Raw genomic sequence first — 21,366 nt, forward strand, 5'->3', positions numbered from 1 at the left:
GGGAAGGATGTGTTGTTCTCCGGCTCATGTCGGGGACAAGGGAGCCGAAGAACCAAAACTCAAAGATACCCCCGTGATCGGAGAATATCCTGAAGTCTTCCTCGAAGACTAGCCAAAATTATCTCCGCAACGACAAGTTGAATTTCGCATCGATTTAATTCCAGACGCAGCGTCTGCTGTTGATGCACTTTAGCGACATACACCTTTGGAGATACAAGGATTGCCAGTGTAACCTCAGTGGTTGCTAAAGAAGGAAGATAACAGACCAAAATTCCCTTTAAGGTAATCCTAATTCTACTCGTCAATAGGGAGGACGATACCTTCCGAACTGACATCAAACTACCAGGAGCCAAACGACCTAACCAACGGGGGTTGATAACTCTTGCTAAGAAGTAACGAATTATTTAACTTACTGTGAGGATTCAACTACTATGTCACGACTGACTGATGATCGAGTGTGATTAGCTGTGACTCCAGGAAGAAAGTATACCAGGGCGAAATTGTGGGACAATGGCTTGATCTTAGACGTAGACAAAATGGTGTTTCCTACACAAAGTACAAACCGGATCTACACGGGATACGAAATCCAGAGAATCTAGAAAACTTATATCTAGGACCTTTGGGAACCCAGGACCAAACTCGTGAGGGCTTTACTTAGAAACCATATATGTCAACTCAATCAAACATCATCAACTTGACAAACTTGTCACTTCAGTTAACAAAACCGAAAGTACTTAAATTTGCTTTTGTGGAGGTCTTCACTTTTACTTCTAACGAGTAGATATTTGCATCTTTACTCCCCTCAAAAGTAGTTGCATCACGCTAATTTCATTCGCTGAGAGAGAACACACGTTTGCTTCGTATACTTGGTCACTTCTCCCTTTTGGTGGAAACACATCTCTTCATCACTTGAAAACTTATACATAACCCATGCACCTTTTGCTACGCATGCGGTTTCATTTCAAATAAACGCTTCATTAAAGTTCAAATGTTACGTTGCTAAATCTAATTACTAGTTTGTGATTCGAATGACCTACGTATTGTCATTGTTGACTCTTTTATTATCAAGTCAACACACGTTCTTGAAACCGTATTCTTTCAAGTTACATGTTTGCTATCATGCCAAGATTCCCTTGTTGATATGTATGTTTATTGGTGGGTTACGCTGAAACTAAGTTCGATTGCTTGAACCTATCCAGTTCACATGTGTGATTTGAGACGCCATATGATATATTGAGAACATCATATTCTAATACTTTGGCACATATTCTTTTGTTTCGAGTCGTAGTAGACTTTTTGGTCTATGACTCCACTAAATCGTTTGATTGCTTTCGATACCTTATGCGATACTTTCACAAAGTAGAAGCTTACGCTTATTTGAATACTCACTTCGTACACGGATTTAATTAATTATTTGACAACTCGCCCTAAATCTGTTTTGTTTATCACAATAAAATCACTCTCGACACACTTGCGTGTTGAGTCAAAGGTACAAAGATTCAATTCATATCACAGTGTACCTCCTAACGATTCTTTTGTAATCAATCGAATTCCTTGCGGCACTTATTGCTTTCTCACCTTCAAATATAAACAACGACTCTTTGAGGTTCCATATTCAACTGAAAAACAGTATGACATTATGTAAATCAATTCTCCAGGCTTGTTTCGGTACACTTTCATCAGATCTCAAACACGGTGAACTTGTTTAGTCATCGCTATTATGGAATTATGCTATTGCGACACCTTGTGGTGTCATTACAAACTTGTAGCTTGTGCTAATCATGGTCAACCGTTTCTCGCAAAACTACATCAACTTTTGTTGACTTGTCTTTTAAACATTTCTGATGCAACTACAAATCAAGGCAAGGATACACCAGATTCGCTTGTATTCACTCGGTGTATTCTCGCAATTCAAAATGTTTAACACATTGATCTTACCATTCGCCTACTCAGGAGTTGATAGATCATTTTACTATTTCATTTGAGCTGTTGATTTTGAATTCATATAGCGGGTGCTATGTTTCGTGGAAACTCGCTTGCATATTGCAATCGACCGTATGAGGATCTTATTAGTCAAACTCCTCTTTTGTGGACCCCCCTGCTAGCTGGATTACACTAGGCTAAACGTCAGGTACGTCTTGTACCCATGACATCAACTGCTATGAGCACACACCTTTTAACCCTGGGATTCGGGTTGATATATATTCTTGGACTCACCAAATGTGAGTAAGGTTTGATTCGGATTGAAGATTATCTACCTTGATATTATTCATATACATACACTTGTTACGAAACCATAAGGGGGTTAAGGTAGTACAAATTTCGAGGACGAAATTTTTCTAATGGGGGGGAGAACGTGACAACCCTCACCAAAAAAGGTATATGTACGAATTAATTGATATTTAATTAATGCTTAATTACTGTGCTTGCTTACAATTGTGATTAAACTGCTTCTTAATTTCTGATACATACATATTCCTGCATCACACTTTATTACTGTCACTCCAAAACTATAGTGACAAACTTGATGCACAAAAGCACAATAGCACAATGAGCGGATAACGAGTAAACATGCTGACATTACCAGCACTAGACAGATACTGTCTCTGACACCATTATGAGCCGGGAATAGATTACTACACTAGTGGTGAGTGTAGGGAGATGAGGTTTGTAGAACTGCATCACTAGGTGATATTTATAGTGACCGGATGTGCCTAAAACATACTTTAACTGCAAAATTCTGCACTTTTAAATAAAATTCAGCATTTAAATATGCTAGTAATGTGCAAAAACCTGGGAAAATGATACTAGACACTTTTCAAAGTGTCGGGAATTAATTGTGGCACTAAAAAGAATATTAAAGGCACTCTAAACGCTTATTTCGCACTTTAACGGGTTAATATCCAACCGAACAACCAGACTTAACCCAGAACATAAAAATATTGTCAATGATATTACCGACACTTTTCTGAGCTAGTTAGGGTCCCCGAACACCCTAACACCCGTTATACTTCATAGCACACTAATAACTTATTTAAGTTACTAACTAACATAACTAGACACTAACTAAATCATTGAAATCCAACCATATAAACCCACCCCCCTAACTGATCGGTTCCCCCATGTGGGACACACTCCACAATTTTTGAATATTTTATTGGAGGTTGCCTAATATCTTGGAGGCACATGATCTATTGCTTAAACACATAAGATGGTCTATAAGTATGCATAGAGGATCATTAGTCTCTCACTTCCAACACACTTAACAAAAATTGCTTTCTTCTCTCCCTCCATCTCCATTTCGGCAGCCATCACTACCCACCATAGCACCACCATCAAGCCACTTTCTAGCCATCTTCCATCCATACAAAGGTGCAAGTGATCACACAACGAAGCTTGGTGCACTCGGAAGCTCAAGGACCTCTCTCGTTTTCTTTTAACCACCACATTTCTTCACTTGAACTCTCCTAGCTTTGTGCTAGTGGTAAGCACTTAGATCCTTGAATTTTACTTACTATTTGAGTGGTCAATGATGTTTAAAGATAAAAAATATAAGAAACTCTAAAAACATAAATAAGATCATGAACATAAAAGCTTTACACAAAGGTCATGAGATGATAGGTGATAATACATGCTAAATCTGAAATAAATGAACAAAAACCTGCTGTAAACAACTTATGGTCTGATGTTAATCGTATTAGAAAGGATGACGATCGTATGTGTGCGTTTTAGTAACCTTTAACCTTCAAACAGCATGCTGATTTGCACTTTCAGCCGACTTTAACTGGCTGTAAACAGGTCATAACTTAACGAAAAATGTATTTTCTGAAGTCTAAGTTTATGTACTATGAAATACGGTTCTAATGGCACCGGAATCATAATTTTTGGACTTCGTTTACTATTTTTAAAGCGTCAATTTGTAACAGCAGCTAAAGCTGCATTTTTACAGCAGTAAATGAGAGTCATATTTTCAGTCATAACTTGAATTCTGTGTAGGGTCAGATCATAAAATTATATACTGTAGATGGTCACTGTTGTCGCCGTGATCCTCCAGCTGGAATTACGTCAAACGGACTTACAATGAATTTTAAATAAAAAATTCCGTGCACTGCAGTCAGAAAAAGGTAGATCTGAATGCAGTCCGGAAAATGGATTTTTATAAAATATTGGTGATGATTTGGACCACGATATTTTTACACAATAATATTTGGATGGTATAAGATATTCTATAAAAATTTGGGAATTTTCGGAATAACATCACTATTTTATTAAAATACCCGAAAACAGCCCAGTTTCGTATATTAAAACTGAAAGGAGATAAGTAGTATTTTGCATGTCTAAATGTCGGGTGGGTTATTGAGAACGATCTAACGTGCTATATGAAAAGAAAATGATACGCTAGTAAGCATGGCCACCTCCAGAGTTACAGAGGAAACTCTGGCGAAATTTTTCCAGAAATGTAACACTTAGAAATATTTTTGTGACAAGTGTTTATAAATATATTTTTAAGTTGTTTTCAAAGTATAAATTTCGCCATGATTTTATTACAAAATAACCAAGTGTCGGAGGTGGATTTTTGTAAATGAAACCTATCAAATATATATATTGAGCATATGTATTTCATAATACAACGCTTGTGTGCTTACGTGATTATTTTGTGAACTAGAGATATATTATTTTTAGGGTAAAAATAATATTACTTGGAATGTCATGAATATACGACTCCAAAATAATACCAACGCCCTCACAAATAAATATTTAAGTTACACTTAAATAAATTTTTCCAGAAATGTAACACTTAGAAATATTTTTGTGACAAGTGTTTATAAATATATTTTTAAGTTGTTTTCAAAGTATAAATTTCGCCATGATTTTATTACAAAATAACCAAGTGTCGGAGGTGGATTTTTGTAAATGAAACCTGTCAAATATATATATTGAGCATATGTATTTCATAATACAACGCTTGTGTGCTTACGTGATTATTTTGTGAACTAGAGATATATTATTTTTAGGGTAAAAATAATATTACTTGGAATGTCATGAATATACGACTCCAAAATAATACCAACGCCCTCACAAATAAATATTTAAGTTACACTGGTATTGTTTTTACAACGCGAACTCTAAAATGTAACACGCGTGTTTTCGGAAAATACTCTTAATGGTGTATTTTGAAAAAGTATTATCTTGGGAAATTGTATGGAATAAAATATAATATTTTTGGGAAAAATATAGATATTTTGGAAATTGTGTGAAGTAACATATAATATTTTTGGGAAAAGTATGTATCTTTTGGAGACAGAATATTTTAGATAAGTGGGACTTAAAGTATATTTTCGGAATTATAAAGCATACATGTATAAATACCCCCATCCTTGGGAAGGAAATACGCATATACAATACTTGAGAAGTATAACTCTAAAATAGTTGTCTAACTATTATCCCAGCACTAAATACAATTATTATAACTTGGAATAATACCAGAATCGTAACTCAAAATCATACATACTAAGACAAGGCACTACCCGTTCGTCTAATAGGCACTAAACCATTGTAGGTAGTCGTGAGCGGAAATTTGGGCTACGAGTACGAGGACGCAATACTGTGAGTTCATGTTCCCCCCTTTTCTTTTAACTGTTTTCAGTTTTACAACTTCGGGGGTGAAATACATGTTACATACTGTTTACAAATGCTTTTATACATGGTATGATTAGCTAAGGAATTACTGCTAGATCACGTGAATGGATAGGCTATTATCGTAAGACCATTAATCCTTGTATAAGGACCGAGAGGCATGAGTGATAGATCTATCGGGTGTTGCGAGCCCCACACATGGGCCAGCATGTGGCTGCATGTGGTGACTATGTCGTTTCACCGGAAGGACCGGTATGAAATACGCGTTACAGGTTTGAGTGCTTCCTAGGCCATGTCACTTATTAATGTATTAGCTACACATTAATCGATCTCTTTTTCCTTATTGCTACATACCAAGAACATACATCTATACAGATACGTTCTAATGATTTATACCTACTCACTTACGCATGAACTCGCTCAACTTTATGTTGACTTTTCAAACTACATGTATTTCAGGAAACTAACGGATCTGGCACGGTATGCATATATATTTCAAGCTGCATTTGAATAAAGAAGTCATCCCGGGTTTAGAAGTTCCTGGACGGGTTACATATCTCTAAATCTAGTATTGTTTAAATCAAGTCAAGGGTTGTAACTTATTTTGTGGTTGTGGTTTTAAGACAAGTATAAAATGGGATTTTTCTAAACTTTATTAATGGATGAATATCTTATGTTTTTATCATATAGTATTGTTATGATTGTTGCAATGGTATTAAGAAGTCACACCAAATAACCAACGCTTCCGCAAAGCCAGGGTGTGACAAAAGCTCATCCACTGCTGCATCAACAGTTGTTGACCAAAGCAGCCCTTCAACTTCTGTACCCACATCATCCCCAACCACTGTTGATAAAAATCTACCAACAGTGGATAAAAATCAACTTTGTGCCACACCCATTCCTCCTATTCCTCCACCTCCATTTCAAACAGATGTTCGATCATCAAAGTCACCAACAAATGTTAGCTCAGATGATTCACATCTGCAGCCTTCACCTTTAAATGCCATTGTTCCATACAAGGGAGATCTGATATTTCTTAAATCTCATCCACCAGACCAAGTGATTGGAAACATCAATGAAGGGGTTCTCATAAGAAGTCAATCCCCAAACATTTGTCTTTTTGTTGGCTTTCTATCACTCCATCAACCAGTCAAGTACCAAGAGGCACTGAAAGACAACAGTTGGGTAGAAACTCTGCAAGAAGAGCTCCAACAGTTTAAAAGGCAAAAAGTATGGGAACTTGTACCATTGCTAGAGGATGTAAGTCCAATTGGCACAAAGTGGTTCTTCAAAAACAAAACTGATGAATGGGGCATTGTTGTCAAGAACAAACCTTTACCCCTGTAGCAAGATTTGAACCACAACATCAAGGTGTATTAAAAGGATATCAAATGTGCATTCCTCTATGGTAAGATTCAAGAAGAGGTATATGTTTGTCAGCCTCCTGGTTTTGAGGATCCATTTAATCCAAATCATGTCTACAAGCTAAACAAAGCTTTGTATGTCTTGAAACAAGCACCTAGAGCCTGGTATGAAACTCTTTCCACTTTTCTCATCTCTATTGGTTTCACAAGAGGTAAAATTGATAAAACCTTGTTTTTAAAATGGAGAGGAAAAGATTTAATGATTGTCCAAATTTATGTGGATGACATCATTTTTGTAAGCACTTGCAATGCAATGTGTGAAGAGTTCAGACAACTCATGACAGCTGAGTTTGAGATGAGTGCAATGGGTGAACTACAATGCTTTCTTGGTCTCCAAGTCAAGCAATTGCAAAATGACACTTTCATTCATCAAAGAAAATATGTAAAAGATCTTTTAAATAAATTTGAGATGAATGAATGTAAACCATGTAGTACACCCATGGCAACCACAAAGCTGGTCATGTCTGATGAAAAAGATGATTGGTTGATTAAACATTATATAGAAGCATCATTGGGTCTTTATTGTACCTAACTGCATCTAGGCCAGACATCATGTTTGCAACATGTGTTTGTGCAAGATCCCAATTAGCACCTAGGAAGTCTAACCTCATTGATGTGAAAAGGATATTCAGATACATAAATGGTGCTCCCACACTTGGTATCTAGTACCCTGCTAACGGGAATGTTAAGCTTTCAGGTTTCTCAGATAGTGATTATGCTGGATGCAACACAACCAGGAAGTCTACATCACGTGGGTGTCAATTCCTAAGCAATTGCTTAGTGTCTTGGCAAAGCAAAAAGCAAGCAGTTGTTTCCACATCCACTATTGAAGCAGAATACATTGCTGCTGCAAGCTGTACAACCCAACTGTTGGGCCTAAAAATCAGCTGCTGGATTTTGGTATAACTGCTTTAAAGACACCTCTCATACTGGATAGTCAAGCAGTTGAAAATATCATCAAAAATCCAGTATCTCATTCAACCACCAAGCACATTGACATCAGACATCACTTTGTGAGGGATTGCAATGAAAAAAGGTTTGATACTTCTTCATCATGTTCCAACTAAGAATCAGCTGGTAGATGTGCTAACAAAAGCATTAGACACATCCACCTTTGAAAGCTTGATCTCTAGAATTGGCATGCTTAACATGGACTAACAAGCAAAATCTTGTTTGTACATGAATAAAAAGCATTAAAATGTTTTCAGAAAATCAAAAATCAATCCTTAAAAATAGTTAAAATGAAAATTTTCATAAATCCTTAAAAGTCTGTCCATATCCACTGTCTATTTCAAACATCTGATTGTTGAAAATTCACCCACTGCTAAAAGACAACCTCTGTTTCTCCAAATCACTGTTGTCCACTGTTGCTTAAACATCAGTGTTTGAACCACTGATGTCTATCCACTGATAGTTAAAATCAGCCACTGTTTTGATCATTCACTGTTCTCAACCACTGATATTGTCCATCAGTGGTTTCCAAAACAACTGTCTTCCACTATTCCATCAGAGGTTGCCGCGTGGGCAGATGTTAACAGTCTGATCTTTGAAACCGTTGCCACGTCAGCATTCACTTTTTCCCTTCAATAAAACCCTAATAAAACCCCCAAACAGAGTTTTCACTGCCGTATCGAATTCAAAAATTCCTCAAACAGGTTATCATCATCCCCTCAATCCTTTCTTCCTCATTCGTGATTTTTTCACTACGATCATGGCTCTCATAATCAAACACCCACACAACTATCTCTGTACTCTTGAAAAATCAAGCAAAAATACAGATTTCCATTCCATCATTGACGCCCTATCATCATTAAAGTACAAAACTTTGTTAACTTGCAATGCTCCCATCTATCAAGATACCCTACGAGATTTCTGGGCAAATGCAAAACTTGAAATTCAAGATAAAAAGGCTTGGGCAATCTCATCAGAAGGAGGAGGAATATTGGTTTCAATAACACCACAAACCATCTTAGAGGTTTTTCAGATGAACGACCTAGCAGGTAAAACCTCTTTCACTTAGAATGAGTATCAAATTGATTTGATCGAAAGAGGGTATGCAGGACAATTATCAAAAGCTACTATGCAAAAAGGAGAATTTCCACCTCCTGGAAATTCATGTTTCATACCCTGCTCACCGGTGTCTCAAATAAAACAACTTCTTTTAATGAAATTCCACTGAAAATCCAATACTTGGAGTATGTTATCATGTCTAAAACTGATTTCAAATACTCCCAAGAAATTTTTAATGATATGGTTAATAATGTGAAAAATATAAAAGAAAAGAAGCCACTGGCCTTCTTGCTGTACCCTAGATTCCTTAGCTATTATTTACAACAAAAAAATCCAAAAGAAAATGCTAAAGTTTTGGAACAGGGAACACCTTTTCAAATAAACAGCTTGTCTGCTGAAACTTTTACTCGCCTAATGGGCAAAGAGTCAAAAAGTTCAAAAACACAAGCTGGGGAGTCTGAGCAAATTTTGGATGAGTCCACATCTGCTCCTTAGACTTCAGCTGCTGAGCCCATGCTCATGGTGACCACAACAGCACAACCACTGTTGTGCAACCCCCACCGAAAACTACTAAAAAGACCAAAAAGAAATCCACCAAACCCACCAAAAAGGGTCTTCTAGAAGATGAGATCCCAGTAGTTAACCTAGTGATAATACAAATGTCACCAAAAACCACTGTTGCTACTTCCTCACAACAGTTGGAAAGATCTCCACCCAAAGCCTCAACTACTCATGCTTCATTACAAAAGGATCATGTTGTATACACAGGGACACCTCAATACAAAGTATTACCCCCATTTGAGAGCATGCTTAACCGTCCTTCTCACGTGGCAAATTCTCTTTCAACACCACCCTCTACATCTCGAATACCACCATCCATCATACCCTTGTTTGATGCCATTGAGATTCAGACTCAAAGCAGCCCCTCTCACAAACACATTACAGAGAGTACAACTTCCACAATGACTGTGTCTAAACCACCTCAATTAGTTATCCCACAAACAGCTGAGGAGGCTACACCATAAGAATTTCATGAAATTCTTGTTGCTAGTTCAAATGGAGGAGCTACTACAGGTGTTGGATCCATTCATCAACATCTGGGCAGTAGTTACATACTTAAGACTCCCTTGAAGGCAACCATTGCTGATGCTATCAAGGTATCCACTGGTGTGTTCATGCTAACCACTGGTGAGATTTCCAAGGTAACCACTACAGAGGGAAGTCCCCAGTACCAAGAAAAAGGGGTATCAGTTGATGAAAATTTGGAGAATCCTCCTATTTTAACAGCTGATACAACCACCACTAGTGGGAAATGAGATGATCCAATTCATTTGGGTGATGGTTTAAAATATCAGGATTTGACGGAGAGGCTCACAAATATTGAAAACACTTTTGCTACAATGAATGATTCCCTCAAGTTTTTAGAAGAAGCTTCCAAAAGTCAACCCACTCCACAACAATACTCCCAAGAGCTCTGGAATGCTGTTCAACCAATTCTATCTCATCAAAGGGAATTCCTTGGTGCTCAACACAAAGTCGAAATGGAATTTGTAAGAAACATGGTTGAGGCAAGATACAAGGATACTCAGGCTGATATCAGGGGCATCAAAGAAGCCTTGATAAGATTGACTGGCACTACCTGTCACACCCCGATTTCCACGTGTATCACCGGTGGGCCCGGTGGGGGATTACCGTGACGTAGTTGGCAACAATATAGTCAAACCACACAATTATATGAATGCACAGCGGAAGCAAAAAGATAAATATAATTCAACCTTTTGAATGTAATATCAAGTGTATTACAGAAGTCGAATTGTATCCACAGGGGATCAAAATAATAATAAAGTATTGTTCAGTCAGATACAGCATCAAGCTTGCAAGACTTATCACGATGCTAGGAAGCTACTACCAGCCAATTTCATGTAGTACCTGCACTTAATCTTTTTGGGAAAATACGTCAGTTTACACTGGTAAATACGTTCAACTGACACATTTGAAAATGTTTATTAAAATTGATTTGAATGCACGAGGCACAAACTCTTTTATAACTTGGGAAAATTATAAAAATCTTGTGAACGAATTACATGTCCTTTTATGCGTTCAGTAGCCCAGATCCTGTCCGGGTTAAAGATTAAAAGACACACCACATTGCGTAAAACCGTAGTGTAAAAACCAACGGCTACGTCTTTTAATAATAATGTCGACATAATATACCAGGTGTACGCCTACACCGGGATGTCGAGGTCGTGGCCATTTCGTAAAATGATGCCAAGGATATCCGGGACAACGGTCATTAACCCCCCAAAGGCTTTTAAGTAACAAGACTATTTAAATGAGCCGATCACATTATTCAATTAACCACCTAAGCGATGGAAGATATGATGCTCAATCAAGCGGTATTAATATACCGTATCCCAAGCCCGTATAAGGGAAAATAAGTTAAAGTATTTACCTTTGCAAGTATATTCCTTAATGGATTACGTCACAGATAGCTTTTACTGGGGCTCCTATTCTGGAACGAAGGTTTTAATTAACCTATTAGAATCCTAACGGGTCTTTATATTGGCCGTAGCCTAGACCGGTTAGTTCCGAAATATAAATACGGTTTAATCGCGCGAAAAGGCGAAAACCGAGAATGGAGTGTGATTCCGACCCAACAAGTTCAGAGACTTGTTTTATATGGGTTTAAGGTTCACACTCTGGATTTCGGGGTCAAAATAATATGGTTTGACCCATATCGGCTAATTTATGAAAACTAGTTTCATAAGCCGAATCGTGCGCGCGATAGGCGCAACGGTTAACCATGAGAGTCCTACGCTTATTTCCTAAGTCAATATGCCTTAAAGAGGTTGTGGTATCAGTAGGATACCTTCCGTGATGCCCGTAACGAGTTTAAGTTAATATTACGCCCCGTAGGGGTTTTTCGGTCATTTTAAAGACTTTTAAAGAGCTTTTCGAGCTCTACAGGAAATCTGAGTTTCCCGAACAGTATATAAAGTCTAAAATACTTTATTTATTATTTAAAATCAGTAGCAACTGGAATCGGGTCAAAAGACCTTGTAGAACTCAAGTTTTGGCCGAAAAGGGCATATTCGGTATTTACCGAACCGTAGCCATAACCGCAGGTTATGAGCAAGGTAAAAATTATTAAAAATCTTTAAAATTCCAAAAATATTATTTTACAACAGTGGGTAAAAGTTTTGGTGACGAAATCTTGGTTTAGATAGGCGTTACGCTAATTGCGCCGTTTATTACGAAAGTTTCTTATAAATGCGCTATTTAGCATAACTCTCATTCTAGACCTCGGATTGACGTGAAACTTTAAGGACATGCTTATAATTTAGTAAGCAAGGTTATGGTCCGTTCACGTGTCCGAAATACTCGTTTTATTTTAAAAAGGCCGTTACGGTCAACTTTTAGGCGATTAACGGAAATGCGTAAAAGACTCGGACAAATCATGAACCGGTCACAGAGGGTTATACCATCATGTAACCTGGTCCTAAGAGAGTCCTAAGGCATATCTATACCTCACTAAAACGGGTCAGAACTGAAGTCAAAGCAAAAGTCAAACTTTTGCGACATTCGGCTCCGAACCGGGTCAATATAGCAAATGGTCGATTCAATCGAGCGCAAACAAGTTTATATACTTAATATCATGTTTTATGAGTGTCTAAACAAGTTCCATAGCATATATATTACAGATTATGCACACATTGCAAAAATAGCTTTCTGTTGACTTTTTAAGCATTCGTTTGACTCGACATTTGAGCTAGTTAGAGTGGTGATCAGAGGGAACCCTTTTAGAGGTTTATTACGCACATAAATACCGACTCATAACTTCTTTTGATCCATCATAAGCCTGAGCCATTACGGACTTATTTTGAAGTCAAACCGTATTTACGACGGTTTGGTTTTTAGCTATTTACTAAGTATAAATTGAACTACAAAAGATCTAAACGACTTACAGAAGTTGAGACTTGCTTATAGAACAAAGAAGAGTGCTTGAGAGCTCTTAGAAGTGACCAGAGAAGTGTTTTGAGTTGTGATGAAAGTTATGAACATAACAGGTCTATTTATAGTTAAGGACATGGTCCAAGATCATCACACATCACTCTACAACTGATCATGGATGGATGGCATGTGTCCTAGAGAGTTATGGGTCGAGTAGGGGGCATCCATACTTCTGAGAAACCCATTACTCCTTGTTTGGCCGTTTAAATCAGCCAACAGCCAATAATCTGTCGCTGGGCGTTGCTTACGGACCGTATGGCTTCGGCCTTGCGGTCCGTAAGCCATAGGCGGATCATCAGCAATCATTCCCCCTCCTTACGGTCCGTAAGGCCTACCCTTTACGGTCCGTAAGGGGTTAGAAATAAATCTTTTTAAATCTTTTAGTAATGATTATAAAATCTTGGTAATTAATTACCTGACCTTTCGGGTTTGAAGGGGTAACTTTGCGATATGGCCCTTGATTAATTACAGTTAAGGACCTCGCGTTATTTACCCGCATTGTTAAGCCCTCGGGTAAATTTATTTATTATCCGGAAGGCCTTAAATTATATTATTAACGCTTTTAACCCTTCTCATACGAATTCGATCGTAACTTTCTCGTTTTAAAGCGGAACTTCGCGAAATTTATATATTGCATTCTAGTGAGTGTATTATACTAGTACAAAGCCTCGGGAGCGTTAAAGGGTCACTCAGAGGTATAATTAAACATGTTGACACAATTAACCCCTGTAGCTTGTAATCTCTCATTTTCTTACGCGTTTCGCTTTCGTACGATTCATGATTTATTCGTTTGAAGGTACGAGCATCATTTAGGGTTACTATACAGTATATTTACCCTTTGTTGACATTTATAACCCTCGAATTTATATACTTTCAAGGTTTGTCAACATTAGTCCTTTATTTAATATCAATGCCACGTGTAACTAATGACACGTGTTAACACATTATTGGACACAAAAATTCGAGGTGTTACATCCTCACCCCCTTAAAATAAATCTCGACCCGAGATTTACTCAAATAAATAAGGGTACTTTTCTTTCATTGTGGCTTCGACTTCCCACGTGTATTCGGGACCTCTACGGGCATCCCATTTGACTTTACAATTGGTACGTGCTTTCGTCGAAGCTTTTTCACCTGTCGATCTTCAATCGACAACGGCTTCTCTATGAATTTTAAGCTCTCATCTATATGCACATCTGTGTGTGGGATCACCAATGATTCATCGGCGAAGCACTTCTTGTGATTGCAGATGTGGAACACATTGTGAATTCCATTGAGCTCTTCAGGCAAGTTCAACTTATAGGCGACTGATCCGACACGTTCAATGACCTCAAAAGGTCCTATGTATCTCGGACTCAGTTTACCCTTCTTGCCGAAACGCATCACCCCCTTCCAGGGTGATACTTTAAGCAACACTTTTTCACCTACTTCGAAGTGAAAATCCTTACGCTTCGGATCAGCGTAGCTTTTCTGCCTATCACGGGCAGCCTTGAGACGTTCCCGTATCTGGACAATCTTGTCCGTTGTCTGGAAAACTATCTCTGGTCCTGATAATTGGACCTCTCCTACTTCCGCCCAACAAACAGGCGATCTACATTTCCTACCGTATAATGCCTCGAAAGGCGCAGCCTTTATGCTGGTATGGTAGCTATTATTGTAGGAGAATTCGATTAGGGGTAGGTTCTTATCCCAGTTACCACCTAAATCTATAGCACACGCGCGTAGCATGTCCTCTAACGTTTGAATGGTACGCTCACTTTGACCGTCCGTCTGTGGATGGTAAGCCGTACTGAAGTTCAAACGCGTGCCCAAAGATTGCTGGAAACTCTTCCAGAAATGAGACGTGTATCTAGTATCCCTGTCAGAGATAATAGACACAGGTATGCCGTGTAAGGCTACAATCTTATCAACATAAAGTTGGGCTAGCATATCGGAGCTATACGTCTCCTTGATGGGTAGAAAATGAGCTGATTTAGTCAGCCTATCGACTATAACCCATATTGTATCGTTTCCTTTCCTTGTTTTGGGTAACTTGGTTATGAAGTCCATAGTTACGCATTCCCACTTCCACTCGGGAAGTTCAGGCTGTTGTAGCAAGCCAGACGGCTTTTGGTGCTCGGCTTTGACTTGAGCACAAGTCAAGCACTTTGCTACATGGGCGGCTACAGACTTTTTCAAGCCTATCCACCAATAGTTTGCCTTTAAGTCTTGATACATTTTATCTGCTCCCAGATGGACTGAATATTTGGAACTATGGGCTTCCTGGAGGATAACATCTCGTAGTCCTCCATAAATTGGAACCCATATTCATCCGTTTAATCTAAGGATTCCATCCTTGCTAAGAGTCAACTGTTCTTCAGTTACTCCTAACTTTTCCTTAGGATAATTAGCTTCCAACACAGCCTCTCGCTGTGCAGCTAATATCCTCTCAATCAAATTGTTCTTGACTTCAATGCTCTTGGCATTGATTCGAATAGGTTTTACCCTTTCTTTCCTGCTCAAGGCATCAGTGACTACATTCGCTTTGCCGGGATGGTACCTGATCTCACAGTCATAATCATTCAATGTTTCCATCCAACGGCATTGCCTCATGTTCAACTCTTTCTGGTTGAACAGATGTTGAAGGCTTTTGTGATCAGAATAAATCACAAATTTAATACCATAGAGGTAATGCCTCCACAATTTCAGTGCAAATACAACGGCACCCAACTCCAAGTCATGGGTGGTGTAATTCTTTTCGTGCACCTTTAATTGTCGTGAAGCGTAGGCAATAACCTTGCCCTTCTGCATAAGCACACACCCCATGCCTGTGTGTGATGCATCGCAGTAAACTATGAATTCTTCTGTACCCTCAGGTAAGGTCAACACAGGTGCGTTGCTCAGCTTTTGCTTCAGGATTTCGAAGGATTCTTGCTGCTTTGGGCCCCAAATGAACTTTTCTTTCTTCTTGGTTAGGGAAGTCAAGGGCGCAGCAATCCTTGAAAAATTCTCAATGAATCTCCGGTAGTATCCTACCAATCCCAGGAAACTACGGATCTCTGTGGGTGTCTTTGGCTCTTGCCAATTCATGACCGCCTCTACCTTAGCGGGATCCACCTGGATACCACGCTCACTTACAACGTGACCCAAAAATTGAACCTCTCGTAGCCAAAATTCGCATTTAGAGAATTTGGCGTAGAGTTTCTCACGCTGTAGCAATTCGAGAATACAACGGAGGTGTTTCTCGTGGTCAGCTTGGTTCTTTGAATATATGAGGATATCGTCGATGAAGACTATGACAAATTTGTCCAAGTACGGCTTGCAGACGCGATTCATGAGATCCATGAACGCAGCCGGTGCATTCGTGAGCCCAAAAGGCATCACTAGGAACTCATAATGACCGTAGCGAGTCCTAAATGCTGTCTTATGCACATCTCCATCTCTGACCTTTAGCTGATGATAGCCCGACCTTAAGTCGATCTTCGAGAAGTAGCTCGCTCATTGCAGCTGATCGAACAGATCGTCGATGCTTGGTAAAGGATATCTATTCTTTATGGTAACTTTGTTTAGCTCACGATAATCAATGCACAAATGCATCGATCCATCCTTCTTCTTCACAAACAGAACGGGTGCTCCCCAGGGAGACGAACTAGGTCTGATAAAACCTTTTGCCAACAGTTCATCCAACTGGGTCCTCAGTTCCTTCATTTCCGTCGGAGCTAGCCTGTAGGGCGCTCTAGCTATTGGAGCTGCTCCAGGAATGATATCTATTCTGAACTCCACTTGTCTATCTGGTGGTAAACCAGGTAGTTCTTCGGGGAAAACCTCGAGATATTCTGAAATAACAGGAAGATCATCTATCTTCGGCTTAGGTTCTTCAATTATCACCTGAGCCATGTAAATGACACAGCCTCTGTTCAAACACTTAGAAGCTTTGAGCATAGATACATCTTCGGGCAACCCATACTGCGTGTCTCCTCGAATGGTAAGCGATTCACCACTCGGAGTCTTTAGCACTATATGCCTTTTGCCGCAAATGATTTGGGCCTGATTACGGGATAACCAGTCCATGCCTAGAACTATATCGAAACCCGCTAGTTTGAAGGGAAGTAGAGATAGAGGAAAAGAGTGGTTCTTAATGGACATTTCACATCCCTCTAGAACAGTGGAGACGGTTTCTATCGTGCCGTCTGCTAACTCTACCTCGTATTTCACATCTAGGGTTTTGACAGGCATATTCAGTAGTTTGCAAAATTTTTGGTCTACAAAGGATTTATCAGCGCCTGAATCGAAAAGTACTCTTGCAAATATATTATTTACGAGAAAAGTACCTGTAAGTACATTGTCGTTCAGCACAACCTCCTTTGCATCCATACGGAAGACTCTCGCATTTGTCTTCTTGTTCTCTTCTGGTTTCCTGACATTCTTGGGACAGTTACTCTTGATATGCCCCTTTTCGTTGCAACCATAGCATGTTGCATCCTTGATTTTCTTGCAGTCCACCGTCTTATGGTCCTTGGACTTGCATAGTCCACAGGCAAAAGACTTTGGCTGGGACTGTGAATTTGACCCGAACCTACATTTCGCAGAGTGGGGTTTCTTGCAGATTTTGCAATTGGGTCTTTCACCAGCTTGCCCATATTTCTTCGCCTCCGACCCTCTTTTGCCATCACCGTTTCCACGGTGTTTCTTTCCTGACCTTCGTGAGGTATCATCCTCACGTTTCCTCTTTTCTGCCTCCTTGCTCTTTAGCGTCCTCAGACGGACATCATCTAAAGTGAGAGACAAGGAGAGGTCAGTTACTGACCTGAAGGTCGTCGGCCGAGAGGCCTTCACACTAGCCTTTATCGCAGGCTCTAAGCCCCCCAATGAAACGGGCGATTCTTCTGGATTCTGGTGTCACAAGGTACGGGACCAGGCGAGACATCGTATTGAAGCTCGTCAAATAGGCCTGGCAGTCCAGGTTTGTCATCACCAGTGACACAAAATCAGACTCGATCTTCTCTACCTCATGCTGAGGACAGTAGTTTTCTTTAATGAGAGCAATAAATTCCTCCCATGTCATCTTGTATAGAGCAGACTTAGCGGATGCCTGTACCAACGCTCTCCACCAAGCTAGGGCCTCGCCCTTAAATGATTGTGACACAAATTTCACCACATCCTTCTCCGCACACCCACTGATGTCCACAATAGTGTCCATCTCATCCAGCCAGGTGATACAATCAACAGCACCTTTTTCCCCTGTGAATTCCCGGGGCTTACAAGACACGAAGTACTTGTAGGTGCAGCCCTTGGCACCGGATGCATCAGTATATTCTCGTTCGCGACGAATACTATTCTCAGCGGACGAGTGATTATCGTCATCTTTCTTGGGTTTGGAGAGTGGTTTGGATTGTGACTTTGGTTTGGAGGGTGGTTTTGATACGGTTCTGCTGTGAGACTCAGTGTATTGACGATCAAGAGCTGCCTGAACAGCGTTGTCAATCAGAGCCTTTAGTTGTGCGCCTGTCAAATGCACCTGCGCATTATCATAGTCATCTTCGTTTGTATGGCTGTTTTCTCCGTTGGGGTCCGCCATTGTAACTTGTATCTGTTACAGAAGATAACATAATTTTATTCAGGAGCTTATTATAGAATTATCTTTTATGACAATTCGTTAACCATGATAACAGAGACCATATTTGGTTAACTTATTACTCACTTAATCTTAGGATTTGAATATATCCTATTTTAGCTATAATAATAATATTGGCGGTGTAAAGCCTAATCACGAGGATGTTTTATAATATTAGCCGAGATTTCAGAGAATCAAAGGCATAGGGATTTGAACCGTAGTTCTTTTATCTCTTTCTGACAGGGAGTCATAGACCACCGCTGTCTTTTGTCGTTATAAGACAATTATTACGGCCCATAGGCATTACATCACTAGTGGATGTTTTAATATGGTTGGCCCGTAGGCACTACATCACAAATGGACGTTTTAATAAGGTTGGCCCGTAGGCACTACATCACAAATGGATGTTTTAATAAGGTTGGCCCGTAGGCACTACATCACAAATGGATGTTTTAATAAGGTTGGCCCGTAGGCACTACATCACAAATGGATGTTTTAATAAGGTTGGCCCGTAGGCACTACATCACAAATGGATGTTTTAATAAGGTTGGCCCGTAGGCACTACATCACAAATGGATGTTTTAATAAGGTTGGCCCGTAGGCACTACATCACAAATGGATGTTTTAATAATTTGATCACCTTTATTGGTGATTTAACCCATGATTTATAATTCATTCAGTTGGGTCTTTGAAATCCCTTAAAGGATTATTGTATAAGAATGACGTGTGTGATTTTAACGAATCACATCTGCCATGATTGTCAACATGCTTGCAGAGGTTAACAGGGAATTTGAATCTTTTAATCAGGTCATACCATCTTGGCCGGATCTTAAAAGACACCAGGCTAGGTTTCACTCTTAAGATTCTTTATTTAGGCAGATCAATTTAAAAGGAATGGTTTTGATTTATTTCATATATAGTGATAACAAAATGAAATTCATAATATAACATTCCAAAATATTAATACGATTACACACCGCCCTAAACGGGTCTTTTAAATAGTACATACCTCCATAGAGGTTTAAAATAAGTGACAAGTCCACGCAGGGACTAATATAAGATAGGTGTCCATGCAAGGACTAAAAGATAAGTCTACGTAGGGACTGAAATACGATAAGTGTCCACGCAGGGACTTATTTCAAGGTAGAAATTAGTACAACTATTAAGGGCTAGTGGTCACGTTTCTTCTTTTTGCCCTTTTAGTAGGTTCGCCAAGCCTTTGAGAAATCCTCGGTGGCTCTTTTTCTCTTCCTCGAACTCCCTCTCCACACGATCTAGTCGTTGGAGTATCTCTTCCTGTTCAGGAGGAGAGAAACGTGGTTGTGGCGCTTGTTGCGGAACTGGAGGTCTGGGAGGTATTGGATACCCATGAGCTGAGTAGTCCGGTTCTCCCATGTTCCCATGAGCTCCGTCGGGATAGCGTGCATTATATCTAGCCGACACCACATATGGGTCGCGCTCATAATTGTAGTTGTAATGCGCTTGTGACGGTTCGAACGGGTTGTAAGCCGTTAGACCCGTGTAAGCAGGTATGGGTTGGTCATACCCAAATGGTGGCGAATTTGGTGCAGCTGGTGCGGAGTTCGCCTCCTGTATAGGACTTGAAGGTCCTTCTTCTTGTAGTGGCGGGTAGTGGCTACTACTAGAGTGTCGAGGGGTGCTGGAGTGGAAATCCCCTCCTCCTCGTGTGGACATACGAGCATTTGTCCTCCTACGCCTTGGCGGATCAGGCATTACTGGCTGTACCGGTGACGGAGGTGGTGGCGTAACTTCCACGAAGCGTGAATCCTCAGAGGGATCCTGCGGATGTCGCGGTTGTTGTGATGTCTGCTGAGGTGGTGTATAGTACCACTCATGTTGGTCAAACAACGCTTGAAAGCTATCTGGTCCCTGATAGGGTGTGCCATGGAAGGATGACCCATCAGAGACTTCTATCGGATGCGTGGGCGTACCACGAGCAGGTTCTGTCAGATCAGTATCTTCGTCCATATGATCTTCGGAGAAGTGATCTTGTGGCCCTAATGGAACAAAGCCTGAAGGTTCCTGGATATAGTCAGCTGGATTAAACTGACCTACGAAGTATGGAATAGGGTCGTCGTAATTTCGGTGCGATACCGAACGTTGTAGAGGTATGAAGGAGGGTTGCGGGCTGTTGGGATCATTCTCTGAATTTGGCCCGAATGAGTGCCGGTATGATGGCGTCGAGCTGTGCGAGGTGGAATGCCTCGCAGGTTCGTAAAGGTCTCTTCGCCTCTGCGGTTCTTCACTCCTTGTAGTAGAAGAAGCTCGCGTACCTGAAGGCCCGGCCTCGTGATCGTGATGAGTAACGATCTCTCCTCTGCCTCTTCTTCCCCTTCCTCTTCCTCGGAATATCACTGGCGGCATATTTCCTGCTTTATAAAACTTTAAATACCAATAATAAAAGAAAAGACAAAATTGGAATAACAATTCGAATTTGTCCTAAGTTCTTGTCTAGACTCAAGTATGTGCAATTGTGTCACTGAGATTAAACACGTTAGGATAGTGTTTAATTCACTCAATGTTGGCTCTGATACCAACCTGTCACACCCCGATTTCCACGTGTATCACCGGTGGGCCCGGTGGGGGATTACCGTGACGTAGTTGGCAACAATATAGTCAAACCACACAATTATATGAATGCACAGCGGAAGCAAAAAGATAAATATAATT

The sequence above is a fragment of the Helianthus annuus genome, chromosome 3, assembly GCF_002127325.2.
Source record: "Helianthus annuus cultivar XRQ/B chromosome 3, HanXRQr2.0-SUNRISE, whole genome shotgun sequence".
NCBI lineage: Eukaryota > Viridiplantae > Streptophyta > Magnoliopsida > Asterales > Asteraceae > Helianthus > Helianthus annuus.